This window comes from Pleurodeles waltl, chromosome 9 (genome assembly GCF_031143425.1).
Source record: "Pleurodeles waltl isolate 20211129_DDA chromosome 9, aPleWal1.hap1.20221129, whole genome shotgun sequence".
Taxonomy (NCBI): Eukaryota; Metazoa; Chordata; class Amphibia; order Caudata; family Salamandridae; genus Pleurodeles; species Pleurodeles waltl.
The window spans coordinates 333,990,493-334,009,370 of record NC_090448.1 but is presented as its reverse complement, the minus strand read 5'-3'; the positions used below and the strand labels follow the sequence as shown (position 1 = coordinate 334,009,370).

General features: G+C 48.9%; 1 protein-coding gene across 2 annotated transcripts in view; it reads right to left on the bottom strand.

The window, feature by feature from the left end:
* The window catches only part of RNF123 (ring finger protein 123), a 1,441,353-nt gene that overhangs the window by 314,948 nt on the left and 1,107,527 nt on the right, over positions 1-18,878 (bottom strand). The window lies entirely within an intron of this gene.

The following is an 18,878-nucleotide window of genomic DNA, read 5'->3' as shown; positions in this document are numbered from 1 at the left end:
AAAGTTACCACACCAGCAGCTCAGGGTCGGTCAGGTGCAGAGGTCAAAGTGGTGCCCAAAACGCATAGGCTTCAATGGAGATAGGGGTGCCCCGGTTCTAGTCTGCCAGCAGGTAAGTACCCGCCACTTCGGAGGGCAGACCAGGGGGGTTTTGTAGGGCTCCGGGGGACACACAAGTCAGCACAGAAAGTACACCCTCTGCAGCACAGGGGCGGCCGGGTGCAGAGTGCAAACAGGCGTTGGGTTCGCAATAGGTTTCAATGGGAGACCCAGGGGTCTCTTCAGCGATGCAGGCAGGCAAGGGGGGGAGGCTCCTCGGGGTAGCCACCACCTGGGCTAGGGAGAGGGCCACCTGGGGGTCGCTCCTGCACTGGAGGTCGGATCTTTCAGGTCCTGGGGGCTGCGGGTGCAGTGTGTTTCCCAAGCGTCAGGTTCTTTGAAGCAGGGAGTCGCGGTCAGGGGGAGCCTCTGGATTCCCTCTGCAGACGTCGCTGCGGGGGCTCAACTCTGGCTACTCACGGGCTCGCAGTCGCCGGGGAGTCCTCCCTGTAGTGTTGGTTTTCCGCAGGTCGAGCCGGGTGCAGAGTGGAAAGTCTTGCGCTTCCGGCAGGAACGTGTGGTCTTTAAAAGTTGCTTCCTTGTTGTAAAGTTGCAGTTTCTTTGGAACAGGGCCGCTGTCCTCGGGAGCTTCTTGGTCCTTTTAGATGCAGGGTAGTCCCCTGAGTCTTCAGAGGTCACTGGAACATGGGGGACGCTTCGCTGTTGCAGTTTTTCTTGAAGTGGGGAGACAGGCCGGTAGGGCTGGGGCCAAAGCAGTTGGTGTCTCTGTCTTCTCTGCAGGGCGTCAGGTCAGCAGTCCTTCTTCGTCTTCAGGTTGCAGGAATCTAGTTTCCTAGGTTCTGGGGAGCCCCTAAATACTGAATTTAGGGGTGTGTTTAGGTCTTGGAGGGCAGTAGCCAATGGCTACTGTCTTTGAGGGTGGCTACACCCTCCTTGTTCCTCCTCCCTGAGGGGAGGGGGGCACATCCCTATTCCTATTGGGGGAATCCTCCAAAATTAAGATGGAGGATTTCTAAAGGCAGGGGTCACCTCAGCTTAGGACACCTTAGGGGCTGTCCTGACTGGTGGGTGACTCCTCCTTGTTTATCTCACTATCTCCCCTGGACTTGCCACCAAAAGTGGGGGCTGTGTCCAGGGGGCGGGCATCTCCACTAATTTGATTGCCCTGGGGCATTTTAACATGAAGCCTGAGCCTTTGAGGCTCACTGCTAGGTGTTACAGTTCCTGCAGGGGGGAGGTGTGAAACACCTCCACCCAGAGCAGGCTTTTGTTTCTGTTCTCAGAGAGCACAAAGACCCTCACCACATGGGGTCAGAAACTCGTCTATCAGCAGTAGGCTGGCACAGACCAGTCAGTCCTGCACTGAACAATTGGGTAAAATACAGAGGGCATCTCTAAGATGCCCTCTGTGTGCATTTTTAAATAAATCCAACACTGGCATCAGTGTGGGTTTATTATTCTGAGAAGTTTGATACCAAACTTCCTAGTATTCAGTGTAGCCATTATGGAGCTGTGGAGTTCGTTTTTGATAGACTCCCAGGCTATATACTCTTATGGGTACCCTGCACTTACAATGTCTAAGGTTTTGCTTAGACACTGTAGGGGCATAGTGCTCATGCACCTATGCCCTCACCTGTGGTATAGTGCACCCTGCCTTAGGGCTGTATGGCCTGCTAGAGGGGTGACTTACCTATGCCACAGGCAGTGTGAGGTTGGCATGGCACCCTGAGGGGAGTGCCATGTCGACTTAGTCACTTTCTCCCCACCAGCACACACAAGCTTGCAAGCAGTGTGTCTGTGCTGAGTGAGGGGTCCCTAGGGTGGCATAAGACATGCTGCAGCCCTTAGAGACGTTCCCTGGAATCAGGGCCCTTGGTTCCAGGGGTACCAGTTACAAGGGACTTACCTGGGTGCCAGGGTTGTGCCAATTGTGGAAACAATGGTACATTTTAGGTGAAAGAACACTGGTGCTGGGGCCTGGTTAGCAGGGTCTAGCACACTTCTCAGTCAAGTCAGCATGAGTATCAGGCAAAAAGTGGGGGGTAATTGCAACAGGGAGCCATTTCCTTACAGCTGGCGTCGGTTGAGACAGCGGAAGTCGGTGGTGTCGTGTTCACCGTGATGACATCAGGGTTGTATATAGGCACCACACCGGCGCACTGACGTCAGTTTCTTTTCACGACTTTCCACGCCAGAAGCCCGGAGCCATGAAGAACACCGATAGTGGTACACCAAAACTAGGGCCCTTTAAGAAAAGTCCCTGCCCCTAGAAATCAGTTCGCAGAGTGGGGAGGATGGGTGGGTCGGTAAGGAATCTGCAACTAGAATGTGTCTCTACCAGATATATCGTTACCGAAGGTAGGTAACTTGTAAATCTAATGGAGACTTTTAGTTGCAGATTCCTTACCTTTTTAATAGATGCTCGAGCAATACCATCCCCGGAGGTGGGCTGCGAACCAAGATCACACCAGGATTTCCTGTAGGATCAAACGACCAAAGTAGCCGTCCCTACGGACCTGACTGTCCAGGTAGTAATGCTTGGCGAATGTGTGCAGAGATGCCCACGTGACTGCCTGACAGATATCCAGGACTGGAACGCTTCGTGCCAATGCTGTGGTAGCTGCAGTTGCTCTGGTTGAGTGAGCTCGCAAGCCCTCTAGGGGTTGCTTCTTTGCCAAAGCATAACACATTTTGATGCATAGGAGGACCCATCATGAGATGGTTCTCTTTTGCACCGCCTTCCCTTTCTTCACCCCCACATATCCTACGAAGAGTTGATCGTCCATCCGAAGTCTTTAGTACGATCAAGGTAGAAAGCCAATGCTCTTTTAGGGGCCAGGCAGTGGAGTCTCCCTTTTAAATCCCATTGGGGCATGATAAATGGGATAGGTAGTAAGAGATGTGAGGCCTTTGAGAAACCTCCTGACAATGAGAGATTTGAATAAAGAAGGTTGATCAGGTAGTCTCAGGAAGTCAGAGATAGCAGAAAGATAGCCCTTGAGGGTGCCCAAGGCAGAGCCCTGTTGGGCAAGAGAGAGAACAAAGAGCAGAACTTCAGAAAGAGGCGCAGCGAGAGTATGAACAGATTTGTCGATACACCATGCCACAAATTTTTTCCAACGACAGGCGTATACCATTGTGGTGGAGGGACGCCTGGCTGCCAAGATGATGTTACAGATTTTGGGTGGAAGGTCAAAAGCCATCAATTGTCTGCGACAGAAGATCCTCCAGAATGGGCAGTCTGATTGGAGGAGCGATGACCATGCTCAAGAGCTCGGAATACCAGACTCTTCGTGCCCAGTCCAGAGCCACCTTGGGCCGAGATAACTTGGGCCCGGTCTTGCCTGATCTTCTTTAGAACTCTGGGCAGAAGTGGTATGGGCTGAAAGGTGTACTGGAGGCCTGAGTTCCACTCGAGACGAAAGGCATCGCTGAGTGAGTGCCGCCTTGGAAACTTCAAAGCGCAAAACAGCTGAGATTGCGCGTTCTCTGCAGAAGCAAAGAGATCTAACCAAGTCTCTCCCCACTGCTGAAAGAGACCTTGCGTCACTTCTGGATGGAGACACCATTCGTGATCGACTATGCATCATCTGCTGAGTTTGGCAATCAAAAAGCCCGCCAGATGTTGAACCACCAGGGAAATGCCCTTATGTTCCAGCCAAGTCTAGAGACGAAGAACCTCTTGACAAAGAGTCCACGACCCTCCTCTGCCTTGTCTGTTGCAGTACCACATGGCGGTGGTGTTGTCTGTGAACACTTGCACTGCTTTCCCTTTGAGAGAGGGGAGAAATGCTTTCAATGCTAGTCGAATCGCCCGGAGCTCCAAAAGCTTGATATGAAGCCCGGATTCCGCAGGAGACCAGAGGTTTGGGATCTCTGCCTCTCCCATGTGGCCGCCCCATCCCAGGAGTGACGCATTTGTCACTACTTTGAGGTCTGGTTGGGGAAAGGAAAGGGATCTGTACTTGACCCAATCTTGATTCGTTAGCCACCACTAAAGATCTTTTGCAGTTCCTTTCGAGATCTGAACTCTGTCGGAGAGACTCCCCTGATGCTGCTCCCACTGGAACTTCAGGTCCCACTGAAGAGCCCGCATATGCCACTTGGCCTTTTGAACCAGCAGGATGCAGGAGGCCATGAGACCCAGCAGCCTCAGAGTCATTCCCACCGAAATCCAGGACAGAGGCTGAAACATCGGTATCAAAGCCTGAAATGAGGGACCGAAGTTCTAAGATAGGACAAAGGCCCTTGTCCTTTTTTGGCACCAGAAAGTAGCGGGAATAACAACCACTTCCTACTTCTGATGCAGGGACCCTCTCTATAGCTCGTTTGGCCAAAAGGGCTTTGACTTCCTCGCAGAGAAGTGCCATATGATCCTCTGATATGTGGTCGAATGAAGGTGACATGACTGGAGGAGAAGACTTGAAAGGGAGGGTTTAGCCCTTCCGAACAATCTGGAGGACCTACCTGTCCATGGTAATGGACTTCTAGTGGGGCAGATGATGGTGAATCCTGACACCAACTGGTTCCAGGTGTTCCGGCAGACTAGGAAGGTTTGGAGGTAGTGAGGGGGTGGGGAGGGGGGACTGGGCGATCCGCTGGCCCCCCGATTCTAGAGATCATGGGATTCCGCGTCTGAGGCTGTGCAGGGGCTGTACAGAATGTGCAGGTCGATGGCTCAGTGGAAAAAGGCGCAGTTGGGTGCCCCTTCCGAAGTCTCAAAAGGGGAGAGAGGCGGACTGGTGGGGTCTAGGGGCAGGAGCGAGGCCAAGGGACCAGGCCGTGGCTCAGGAATCCTTGAAGCGCTCGACCGCCAAGACTGCCTTGTCTCCTAAGTACAGGTACCATCAAAGGGCATGTCCATCAGCATTTTCTGGACATCCCCTGAGAAGCCAGATGTTCTTAGCCAGGCGTGATGTCTTAATGCCACCATCGATGCATCCGATCTGCCTAGAGAGTTGGTCGTATCCAGTCCACAGTGAATGATGAACTTGGCTGCATCTCTCCCATCTGAAACCATTTGGAAGAGACAGTCCGGGCCTCCTCCGGAGCTGTAGGCAGCACCTGCGCAACCGTATCCCAGAGAGTATGGGAATAGCGGCCCAAAAGGCATGCGGTGTTCACCAACCGCAGCGCTAGACTGGCAGAAGAAAACATCTTCTTCCCCAAATGATCCGGTCTTTTTGATTCCCTATACGGGGGGGCTGGTAGGGAATGCGCCAGAGGAAGAAGAGGAAGCCTGGATGACAAGGCTCTCAGGCGTGGGATGTTGGGTGAGGAATTTCGGGTCTGTTGGCGCAGGCCTATGGCGGTGGGCAATAGTCCTATTCACAGGAGCCCCTGTGCTGGGTCTGGGCCAAATACCCAAAAGGACGTCTGTCAGTGCCTCATTAAAAGGGAGAAGGGGTTCTGATGTGGAAGACCCTGGCTGAAGTACGTCAGTTAGGATATTAGGCCTAACATCCACAGAAGGTAGCTTTAGGTCCAAGACCTCAGCCGCCCTTCTCACCATCATGGAATAAGAAGCACCCTCCTCCGTAGCCACGCTAGGAGGAGAGAGCATACCAGTGTCAGGGGAGGTGTCTAGACCACTGGCATCACCCAAATCCAGCACCCAGTCCATTTGGGGGTGAATCTGGTATTCTAAAGGGTCCAGCGACCCCTCTAAACTCTCCCTGTATTCATACCCATAAGTATAAGGATCTGGATCAACCCTGGGCCCAGGAGAGCCCATAGAGAATGGAATCGGCGTTGAGCGACGTTGTTCCAGCTCCTGGTCAGCAGGTATGAGAATAGGGTCGACATCGATTGCGGGCCCAACCGACATCGGAAGCAACAACGTCTGACCCGATGCCGGGGAAGGTCGCTGTAGCACGACCGGCGTTGGGGCGGATCCGAGATTGGATCCAGAGGGGCCCTCCGGAGTCGTGGCTGAAGCCGATGACTTTGAACCTGAGGGGGCCCTCACCGACTCACCTGTGCCCGAGGACGCCAAGGGTGGGTCAGTCTGCCCAAAAATGAGGTGCATTGCCTCATAAAACTCTTTAAGCTGGGCAGGGGTGGCTCCAGGGAAGTCGGGGAAGCGCAGGGCAGACCCAGATTGAGTTTCCGAGGACGAAGGACTAGAGCGTTGTCGCTCTTCCCGAGCTGCAGCCTCCAAGCGACGGGGTGAAGTCAAAGAACATTTGTTCTTCTTTGACTTCTTTTTCTCATGACCCGAATGTGCTGATGACTTTGAAGACGAAGAGTGGTGGTTACTCTGCGGCCGTTCCAAAGACCTTCCTCTTGAACAAGACCGTGAGCGCAGCGGAGTCGAGTGTCGGGCCGCCATGAGCTTTAGGGACCGCTCCCTCAAAGCTTTCAGGTTCATGGCCCGACACTCAGAGCACGACTTTGGGTCATGATCGCGCGCCAGGCACCTAAGACACACGAGGTGCAGATCCGTCACTGACATCATTTGGTGACAGGAGTCGCAGGGCTTGAAACCGGTCTTCAGATTTGGCTTGAAGATGACCTCAACAAAAATGTCGTAGTAGTAAAAAAACTTGACTGAGGTAGCTCTTCTCTGGATCTGTACGTAGGCTGGCGCGGAATGAAAAGAACTGACGCCAGGGCGCCGGGGTGGCACCAATATAAGACAGCAACGTCATCACAGCGAACACAACACCACTGACACCACCTAACGGCACGCAGAGGTACTGCTCGAAGAAAAAGTCTCTGGATCCAGTCTGACGCCTGGGGGAATTCAAAAGGTAAGGTATCTGCAGCTAGAAGTCTCTATCAGATTGGACTTTTCCTGCCACATAAATTGAAAATGAAATGTAAAACAGTTGAAATAAGCATGTCCATTCAAAGCGCCATGGCCGCCATGAACGTGAGTGTGAAGGAGAGATACAAAAGTAAAACGCAAAAATATTGCCAAATGTGCAATTATCCATGCAAAGGGGTCGGTCCCCAAGGCGGTAATAAAACTTCCCCAAGGCGGGACAAACGTAAACCATTTACCAATGTCAAAGGATTTTTGAAATGCAGGCCCATGAATGAGCGAAAGTGATGGGCGTGAGGTGAGCATGGCTGAAAGCCCACATAGATACCAGCACATCAGAAAAGCAGCGCTTGCACGCTGATACGCTCAACCTAAAAGGGAGACACATGGAGGGTATAATGCAGCTAATCAACTATCGCCACAGTTCCCAAGTTCCCTCACTCCACAAAATAGTGATGAAAGTGCAGCTGAAAAACTGCAAGAATACGTACAACAAAACACCTTTCTAAATGATCACCAATCTGGGTTACAGCTGGCAAAAGGTACAGAATCAACCTTGGTGAATATCAGAGAGGACCTTCTCATTACACGATGAAATCTGGAAACCTGAACCAATTATCCTCTATGTCTCTGCAGCCTACGACATGATAGACCATATTATCCTGCTACCCAATTTGATAGAATAAATAGGAATTATAATCAGTGCTCTTACTCTGGATTATCATACTTCCCTGAACAGAAGTGAACAAGTGTATGGAGAGCTCAAACAAACCTCGACCATGACAATGTCAACAGACGTGCCACAGGGATCCTCAACATTCCCATCCATTTCATTGCTACTTGCAATGGGTAGCACAGCTTGAAGCAGTTTTAAGTGACCTTACAAATATATGCCAATGACAATAACGCAGGCCAATGACACACAAATGTACATCTAACTAGAAAAGAGTTACCAGAGGAGGTATGAAAACATCACAAGCAAATTATACCATGTTCATCACTGACACAGAGAAAAATGATCTGCCTAAATGAAAATAAACCTAATATGCTGGTATGGAGTAGGACCAATAAAACCAAGCTCCTTTTCAGTTGGTCCTCTAGCCCGGCAATGACATTTTCCAGGAAAGTCAGGAAAAGTGGAATCACACTGGATGCAGACCTTGTAGCAAAAAACAGTTCTCTTGTCTTGGATATCAACACGGTCATTGCAGATAGTCTTCTCTGTCCTGCATTGCATACACTGAATTGAGCTGATAAGGCTGTGTCTAAACTGGTGTAACATGACTTAAACAGGCCTAAAAATGCTTAGCCAGAAGCTGCTGAGTCTTCAAATTCAGATTGTCAGAATATGCCTGATCTTCTGGAGATATGACCATGCCAAGAGGGCCATAAAAGCCCTTCACTGATTACCAGCGGAGACAAGGACAAAGTTTAAAAACTAAGCACTGTGCTGAATGGCTTATGCTTCCTGAAAAATGTCAAGCATAGACAGAGCACCTTTATTTTGTTAAATTTCAAGATGGGTTTGCCTTCTCAGATTTCTCAAAAGGTACTCAACATGTATTTTGCACATTTTATTTTTGTAATGTTGCTAGACTTTTTCACACCTGTCAACTTGTTGGCTGTCAAATTAGAATTAGCCCAGCTCTGTAAGAGGAAAGTGAGCAGGACCCTCTTTGTGCATACCCTGAGAACACAACAAATATTATGATCCCAAGAAGTAATACTCCGATTTGACATAATTTATATTCAGCCTGGGAACACTGAAACACTTATTCTGGCAGATAATTTCCCATCAAAGTGATTGGAGAAAAATTATATTTGAAGGATGAGCCATGCTTGCAAAGAGGGTGACCTTATGAAAGTCTATGGAGGCTTTTAGGAAGGGGGACTATCAATGAAAAGACGACACCTGTCAAATGAGGATGAGTTTACATGTGTGCATGCTTTCTCAACCCCAAGTTATTTTTTGTAGTTGGGCACACATTCTTTTAGGGCGTGTCCCTCCAAACAAGATTGTTCAGCTGAATAATTTACAATAGCAGCTTATGTTCCTACAACTCATGCTTAATATCTGTAGGAAGCTGACCTGGTGTGTGGTGGGTACCTAAGGTACTTACATCTTATACCAGGTATCCCCTTTTAGTGTAGTGTAGGCAGGTTCTAGAATCCAGGCTCTCTAGAGGTAGCTGTGGATGAGCAGCCAAGGCTTATCTAGGAGACATGCAAAGCTCATGCAATACCACTGTAGTCACACAGCACTTACACACATGAATGAAAACACTCAGTGTTACGAAAATAAAGGGTCTTTATTACAGTAACAGTACAAAAATGCTAGATAGGCAACCCTTCAATAGGAGGTAATTAAACACACTATATATGTACACTAGTTATCAGAAATAGGCATAGAAAGTGATAGAAAACAGTGCATATAGACAATAATGACCCTAAGGGAAGCCCAAACCATATACCAAATAAATTTAATGTGAACACAGGGCCCTCACCTAGGTAAGTAGAATGTGTAGAGGGGAGCTCGGGTACTAAGAAACCCCAAAGGTAAGTACCACAGTGCCCCCAGAAACCAAGAAGAAGGGAGTAAGTTACTGGATTTTTCCCAAAACCACTCAAAAGGAAGAAAATGAAAAAAGCAACACCCAGACAAGACTGCAAGAAACCAGTGGTGAATTCCTGAAGAGGAAGACCTATAGAAGAAGGGGACCAAGTCCAGAAGTCACGGAAGAGTCCAGGGGGGTAGAAGCTACTACCCACCCAGGAGTGGATGCAAGAGTCAGTCGACGGCTGGATGAAGACAGTCAGGAATGCAGCCCTAGAGCAGGTGAAGAGTTCCTGGAGGATGCAGTCGACGTCCGATGCGGGATGGATGATTGCAGTCGGTCAGTGGCATGGAAAAGCCACCAACAAGCCTGGGCAAAGGCAGAAGTCGCACTGAAGCAAAAGTCAAGCTGTCAGAGACCAGCAAGGTCCAGGAGGACTTAACCCACAGAGGGAGTCCAAGGGGGTCCCTCAGCAAGGCAGCGAGTCCACAGTAGAGGCAGCCCCCACAGGAGACTCACTAGACGAGGAACCAGGAGTCACAGAGGAGCCCACTCAGCACAGCTGGAGAAGGGTCCACGCTGCAGGAGAACAACACAGAGGGCTGTGCGTCTCAGGAAGGCGTGCTGGGGCTTCACAAAGCCTGAAGATCCCTTGGAGGAGATGCAAACAAGCCTTGGTAGCTGCAAGAGACGCAGTGCACAGGGGTACTGTCCTGCGTGGGAAGGCAAGGACTTACTTCCACCACAGTTGGACAGCTGGCAGAGAGGACCAAGAGGACTACTCCAGACCACCACCCATGATGCAGGATCCATGCAGCTCAGGATGAGAGGAGATCTTCACAGCCGGTCGTCATTGCAGTTGGAGTCTGCGGTTGCAGGGGAGTGACTCCTTTACTCCAAGGGAGATTCTGTCTTCCTTCTGGTGCAGACTGAAGACTTGCCACCTTCAGAGGATGCACAGCTGGGGAAATGTTGTAGAAGCTGGAAGGAGGTGTGGAAACAATGTTGCAAGCAAAGGCTTCATCATGGATGCAGTTTGTCAGTTCCTGGAGGGTCCGGTCACGGTTCCAGTGGCTAGAATTCGAAGTAGAGGTTGCAGAGGAGTCCTGCTGGAATCTTGCAAGCCAAATCTGGGGACCCACCCAAGAGAGAAACCCTAAATAGTCCTGAAAGGGGAATTGGTCACCTAGCCAGGTGACCACCTATCAGGAGGGGGCTGTGATGTCACCTGCCTGACCTGGCCACTCAGATGCTCCCAGAGGTCCCTGCCAACCTTGGATTCAAGATGGCAGAACCCAGGGACCCTATGGAGGAGCTCTGGGCACCACCCCTGTGGTAGTGATAGAAAGGGAGTGGTCACTCCCCTTTCCATTGTCCAATTTTGCGCCAGAGCAAGGACTGGAGGTCCCTGAACTGGTGTAGACTGGTTTATGCACAGAGGGCACCAAATGTTCCCTTAAAAGCATACTAGTGGCTTGGGGAAGCTACCCCTCCCAAGCCATATAACACCTATCTCCAAAGGGAGAGGGTGTTACCCCCCTCTCCCAAAGGTAATCCTTTGCTCTGCCTTCATGGGCTTGAGCTGTTCAAGCAGCAGGAGTGCAGAAACCTGTCTGAGGGGTGGCAGAAGCTGAGGCTACCTGGAAAACCACAAAAGGCTGGTTGGAGCAATGCTGGGGTATTCTAAGGAGTCCCCAGAGTGCATGGAATCATACTTCCAATACTGACAACAGTACTGGGGTATGATTCTGACATGTTTGATACCAAACATGCCTAGGTTTGGAGTTACCATTATGTAGCTGGACAAAGGTACAGTCCAGTACAGTACAGCCAGTACAGCCTGGTGTATGTCCAGTACCCACATAAAATGGAGTCCCTGCACTCACAAAGTCCAAGAAAATGGGAATGGAGTTTGAGGGGGCACCTCACACACAGGTACTTGCACCCTGCCCCCCTGGGCTAGGAGGGACTGCCATAGGGGTGACTTGCAGTGACCTGTGGTGAAAGGGGTGCATGCACCCTTTCACGCAGGCTGCAATGGCAGGCCTGCAGAACACTTTGCATGGGCTCCCCACAGGTAACATAATACCTGTTGCAGCCCATGGGGATTCCCTGTTACCCCAATGCCCTGGGTACCATATATTAGGGACTTACAGGGGGTCACCAGTATGCAAAATGTGGTAAATGGTACAAGTAACCAAGTTAGAAGGGAAAGAGCATAATCACTGGGGTCCTGGTTAGCAGGATCCCAGTGAACACAAACACACTGACAACTAGGCAAAAAGTGGGGTAACCATGCTAAAAAAGAGGCTACTTTCCTACAATTTCCTTACCTAGAGTCCAAATACTGATACAATGACTAGGGTCTGATACGGGTGCAATCATTCGGGGATCAGCTGCTATAGATCCCCACACTGTCGAAGTCTGACAGATATTCAGAACAATTCAACAATAACGTGTAATCAGTATACCAAGTTCATCATAATTTGAGTTTATTGGTTTCATACAAAAAGTATAATGTCAAGATGTCATTCAAATTTCAAAAAGTATTTCTTTCTTCTCTTATTGTCCCAAAGTTCTTAGTATTCCAAGGCATCATAATCCACTTGATAATTTGATTGACAGCTGACACGTTTCGTCCATTTTGAGACTTCCTCGCGGTTTAACGTATTAATAGTAATTACGATCTTGTTTTCGTATTTTCAGTCTCATTAATATCAGTCAATTTTTACATGAGCACAAGTACATGTGCATGTGCATAGCGAGACCAGGACAATGTCGTTTCGCTGCATTACAACCCTCCATTAGCTGGCTCCATGTATCCGTATGTTGGAGCTGTCTGGTTTGCAAGTTCCTCCCGTCGGACCATGCGCGGTGCCCTTTCTCGCGCGACTGATATCCTAACTTGTTGAGAATCTGCAGGAGTCCGGCAGCACGATATTAAGAGCATCAGACACAGGAGGAGGGTTTTCACGGTTTTCTCTGAGGGATTGCAAAGCCTTTAAGTGGTGTACAGCAAGAAAGCGGTGTCCAATGTGCTGATGTAAGGAGAGGCGCACTCTCTGCCTGTGGGGGAAGCTCCAGCTGTTCCAGTCAGAAGCCCAGCGAGTCAGAACAACATCATTGCAGTGTGGGAGTATGGAGACGGACCGCCGCTGCCAGGAAACTGCGCAGGATTCCCCTCGCGCGTGCTCCTCGAGAACACAACAGCCATCACGACCCCCACATAAATAGTACATTTACCAAGGCAACTGTCCGCCGTGAACATTTTTTCTCTTCGGCCTGGGAACACCACGACACTAGCATAGAAAATATTTTCTCATGGCCTCAATACAACTTGTCCTCGAGAAGAAAAAAAAAACGTTACTCTGACAGACAAATTTAACTTTCCTAACCTCCAGGGTATGTTCTGTCCTACGGAAGGAATTCTGGTATTGAGAATATTTCTCCAACAGGGACACCGTCTCAAGAGCCTAGAAGCAGGGCGTGCGCTGTGCATTCTGCTGAGCAGAACATTTACCGAGTCCCGAGGGTGTGCTTGGACGCGGAACTCAGTGGAGCCTGTTATAATTAAGGAACATCTATGAGAGCCCGTGAGCACTGACACAATGGCTCTAATGATCTCATCCACGTCAACGCTGTAACAAGTTCGCCCCTGCGCGCCAACATTCCCTGGGAGCGGCTGGAAGGCCTGGCCTGCTGCGCCACCTCAAGGCACGATGGTCACCACCATCTAAGAAAGCGCTGTTTACTATGAGACACGCGCGACCCGTGATACTGTTCCGTCACTGGCTTCCTGAACAAACCTATGCAATTGACCTTGGATTGCTTCACCGACGCTTGACAATTAACACCGGCTCACTATATGAATCAATTAAAAATTAAAGCCTGTCAGATTGATGTGGTGCCGGCGGAGCATATTCACTTGTCAAGGGCTGTGCGTGTTAAATGAGCCATTGGTGACATAAAGACCGTAATTACGTGCGAACAGGGACAGTAGCGGGGGAGGGAGAGTGAGGGGGTTGGATCGGGGGTGAGAGGAGTGGTGTTGGAGGTCGGGCCATTTAAAAAAAAAAAACACAAAGCCATTGCAACTTGCCTGCTGTCCCCGGGCCCATAATTACCAGGTCCAATAACTTCGGATTAGGTATCCAGGCTCTGGGGCTATGGTGGTGCACAGAGCTGAGGGCATCTAGATCTCTCTGCTCCTACCCACTGTGCTCCTCCTCAGCTGGGAAGCTGCACATTTTCCACCAACTCTTCCTAAACCCGCACTGCCCCTCCGAAAATGAAAGCAAAGCTTCCATTACCACGTGGTCCGAAAAGATGGTAAACAGGTGCAGATTTGGTCCTATGATTTTTCCCAGAATGGAGAAAAAACACACATAAGTAGGATCGGTATTCCAGTTACCGGGTGTTATTATCCATTCACAGGAAAATAATGTGCGATACGAGTATTTTAAAAAAAGAGCTATTCCACAGCCAGGGCTAATACGCTTTTTTAAAGTGCATCAGCACTGGATGCATCATAGTCCTTTTATTATTATTTTTAGCTATGTTGCATAGCAGCCACGCGGCTCTACAGCATATCCACAAATTGTTGCCAATGTCAGCAATGTCCATGCTGTACAGCATGAACAAAAGGCATTGCTAGAGCCAACAGTCCCAAAGGGAAGACCTACTGGTTTTCCTAGTGTTGGTTAGGGGTTGGCACAGCACCCTTGTGATTTTGAACAGTTAATCTGCCTATGAATGAAAAAGAAATAAAATATATATGACATTTGGCCAAAATCCTATCACATGAGAAAGCAATTGCACCCATGTCCATATCTTAGTGAAAATGCATTTGGAAGCGGATAACATTTGTTGTCACTTTACAATCAGATAACATCTGTTGTCAAAATAAACCCAAGGGAGAAAGGGGCTTAATTCAAGTGTGTTGACTATAGTAAAACATGGCTTCAGGTTGTAAGAAATTCAAAAAGGATGACAGATGAAGTAAAAATGAGAGCAGTGAATCAATTACAAGATGATCAGCAGAAGGACAGAAATCAGTACTTGGTTCACACTCCAGCCACAAGAAGAGTAACAGAAGCCCGAACATGCTGGTCAATTAGAAGGCAGCAAATAAGAATGACAAGTAAACCAACAAATGTTAAGCAATGGGCGGGTTGCAAGTCCCTCGTTGTATACAATATCTGTCACAAGCGACAGCATGCAGTGTACGTGCTGTTGCAGGTGAACCTAAAAATGGATATCTGTAGGGCAGTGTTCAAGGGAATGATGACTGCAAACGGGGGTTGGAGAAAGCTGGAAAATATGGTTCACATTATGCTGTTCTGCTGAAAAACAGAGCAGCCTAGGAGAATGTTACTACGTTTGATAAGGCTCAATTACATTAAATATCGCAAAAAAAGCCATGGCATTGTTATAGGATAGACGCAACTCTTATTTTCGGAAATGTCAACCTGTATACATGGGCATATGGGCATCTTCGTTGCAAACAGATGGCCCATTTTATGGCTAGGCATGTAAAAATGTTTTTTTTTTTTTTTTTTTTTTAGAAGAAATTAATTTCACTTTAATTTTACTCTGTGTTAATAATTAAAAATGCCTGCTTTTTTTTTTTTACTCTTTAAACTTTGTATTTTCTGAACTGCTTGTTTTTCAATGTATTTTAAACTACTGCATGTCTTTTAGCGAAAACAATAAAGGGGTACTGACTAGTCTGCTGAATACCAGGGACAGCACACCATGGTCACTGCTAGGTTCTGGTTCTTGCTCTGGTGGTCACTGGCTTCTGGTCCGGGCTGCCAGTGTCTACTCATACCCAGACAAGTCAATCAGTGCCAGCCGCAACAGAAGGCACTACAGGGGTGCGGTGCAGTGCAGAAGGTAGGTAAAGCTCCAGCATTTTAGCCTTTGACTCCTTGTCATCCAGCACTCCAACCACCTTGCACAAGTGCTTGATTAATATCTGGTAATCAGCTATGCACTAGCTTGTTCCGTACATGTGCTGTGCGTGCGAGGGAACTTTGTATTGCTATTGCCTGTGCTGCACCCGTGTTGTGATTGTGAGGAAAACTCCTCACAACTCCTGGGAGGGAAAGGGGCCTGCATGAATGTGTGCTGCATAGCGGCTGCTCATGCTGAATCTGTGCTCTGGATATGTCCAAAGGTTGAATTGCTACTGCCTACAATGTAGCACTTGTAAATAAAAGTCATATGGTTGCATGATAAACCTGTGCTGCATGTGAGTGAGAGAAGCCGGCACTAGTGCAGTCTGCACTTCGTGTCTTAATGTAAAGGAAGCTGATTGTTGCCTCCTGTGCTGTGTGAGAGGACTTGTAGGGCAGCCTAGCGGACCAGAACGTCAGGATTTACTGGAGGCTTTCCAATCCCTAACAGCTACGCTAGGGGTTCCGCTGGCCGAGGACAAAACCACAGGCCCCACCACCAAGTTAGTTTTCCTAGGCATAGAGCTGGACTCAGTAGCAGGCACACCCTGCATCCCCCAAGACAAAGTAGAGGACCTGGTAAAGGACATCAAGGGGTTACTGGGCAAACAGAAGGCAACACTAGGTGAGCTACAGGAATTGATTGGAAAACTGAATTTTACAGCAAGGGTCATCCCAGCAGTAAATGTTTTCACCAGGTGAATTTCACACCTGACCAGGGTTCTAGAGAAAAAAATACCACCATGTCAGGTTAAACGAAGGGGTTAAACAGGATCTGTTGACCTGGCTGAAGTTCTTGGTAGATTTCAATGGCATGTTACTATGGAGGGAGGGCTGGGTGTCCGCGAAGCAGATGGAGCTATACACCTAAGCAGCAGGCAGCCTAGGCTTCGGGCCATATTAAAAGACAAATCGTGCGCCAAAAAATGGCCACAAACATGGGCAGCCTTGGGCCTCACAAGGAACATCACGCTCTTGGAATTATTCCCCATCGTGGTGGCATTAACTATCTGGCAAGAGCAGCTGAAAGACAAGAAGCTCACACTGTGATTGGATAACTAAGCAGTCGTGCACGCGATCAATAAAGGGGCGTCACCGTGCACCCTACTGTTAAAATTGAGATAAACTGTAAAAATGCAACTGGCAGGCACCTCAATATTAGAGCAAGGCACGTGTAAAGCACTATTAACACTAAAGCAGGTGCTCTCTCTTGCTTCTAGATGGGGAGATTCAGGAGCCTAGCCCCAGGAGCAGAACAGGAGATGACACCTTTTCCCCCCAGCCTGTGGGGGCTGGTGGAGGGGACTTGTCAATACTAGTAGCTTACGCCCTAGCGCCAAAGACAGCAAGACGTACGTAGCACAAGTGACAACAGTACAGGAGGTCACAGGCCTGAGGCATTACAAGTGCCACGACGAAGCACAAATAGCAGTGAAAAAATGAATACATTGGGCATTCTCTCAGAAAAAATCAAAGTCATGGGCACAGGCGCACCTGACCGCAGTGGTGCTTTTTACTAAGATAATAATGGGCAGAGATCCCACCAACTCACACTACATAAGGGCAGCAATGAAGGGGTGGCGCAGGCTGGAAAGGCCCAGCGGCGCCCAATCGATTTCAGCACACTAAAACAGCTTGTGGGGGTGCTAAACAACCTTTGCCAGAACAATTTTGAAAGCATCCTCTTCAATCGGCTTTCACACTGGCATTTTTTGGGCCATTTAGGGTAAGCGAGCTAGTCGCCCCTTCCAAAGCAGGGAACACCAACACATGCATACAAAGACAAGACATGCAGATAAGCCAAAGGCGCATGCAGATACTACTAAGCAAATCTAAAACCGACCAATTCAGGGCAGGGGCAAATGTGGAACTGAGATGTCTGGAAGACGCGAGGTATGCCCAGTGTGCAGAAGTTCTTAGAGCGGAGGCCAGAAGGACACATGGCACTCTTTAAACATGAGACTGGGGAATGCTTGAGCACATTCCAATTCAAGGCAGTGCTTAACGGGGCGCTGACCAGGGCAGGGCTCTTGGCATGCGAATGTGGCACACACTCATTCCAGATAGGGGTGGCGACATCAGCAGCTCAACATGGCATGTCAGCAGCAGGCATAAAGGCAATTGGTAGGTGTAGCTCAAAAGCCTACAATAGCTACATAAGAAGGCAACAGACAAACAAACAGGAATAGCAACCCCCTGATGCCCGCCCCCCTCCCCAAACCCCCATCAGCGGGGGTCGAGCAAGCAAGAACCTCACTGTCCCCTTCCGCATACAGGTGCAGAACGCAGAAAGGCATGGGTGATCGGACACCCCTTTGTGCAGAGAGCCCGAGATTGGTGGGATTCAAGAGGTCCCACAAAGGAGCAACGCCCGATACAGACAAGGGTAGAATGGTTCGGTTTCCCAGGCATGAAACGGGAACACCTCCAAACAAACTAAGGGAGATCATAGCCACGCAGCACAAGGGGCCCGATGTGGTAATAATACATCTGGGGGGGCAACAACCTAGCCCAGCTTGGTAGGAGAGGCCTTCTAGAAAGCATCAGGGGAAACCTCACGATGGTTGCAGGGCGGCTGCACAACACAATGCTGATCTGATCAGAAATCAGGGTAAGGCAGTCAGGGGAGGTACTTGAAACATGGCACTCGCAGCCCAGGTCTGCCGGAGAGCTGGATACAAAGACTAAACAAGGTAGCGAGTTAAGCCTAAAAGGAAATGAGAACCCTCCTACATAGAAAAGGAATAATGCCAAGGGGCAAGATACAAAAAGGACCAAACGCGAGAGTGATTTGTGGCAAATATACTGATGGACAGGTGGCATGCAGATATCAAAATGTATGGGGGTTTGTTAAGATGCAAAGTGTTTTATGACAATGCGCAACAATGTAAGCATAAACCCCTGGGCTTCCAACCTCAAGGACGATAAAGTGATTTATGACAACTCATGACCCCATTTGCATGTACATCTGAGATGACGGATGATTTATGGCCCTCATAAAAGCAGGGCAAACATGCTGTAAATCAACGTTAATAAACTGCGGCCAACATTTCCCAAACCAATAAACAGAGTCATGTACTACTTATATGTTACGGGAGTGGGCCGTCTGGAGGGGTTTCTGATTGTTGCCTCCTGTGCGGTGTGTGAGGACACTTGCCTGGTTGGCTTACAACCGGTCTCAGAGAAAAATGTTTTGATTTTCAGTGAGGCCGATGAGCTGGTTTTAGACTAATAAGTTGTGCAAAATACTCAATGTTCTTATTTAACATGGCAAATTTCTTTCTGTTTGCTTTTATCCACATTCGAAAATAGTTTTGACAGCTCTAAACTGTTTTAAGTGAGTTTTTATTTCTGCTTTTAAGGGGAAAATGTACCGGTTTTACTGGCCTCACCATTGTCTTTACTGCCATTCACGTAAATAAAATGGCCATGCTTGTGAAATATTGGCCAGGTGGCAAGGCTACTGTCCTGCTGCTAGCCATGATGTGCACGTTTTGTTTGGCAGAAGCTGTGCTATTCCGGATGAATACGGAAGCTAGC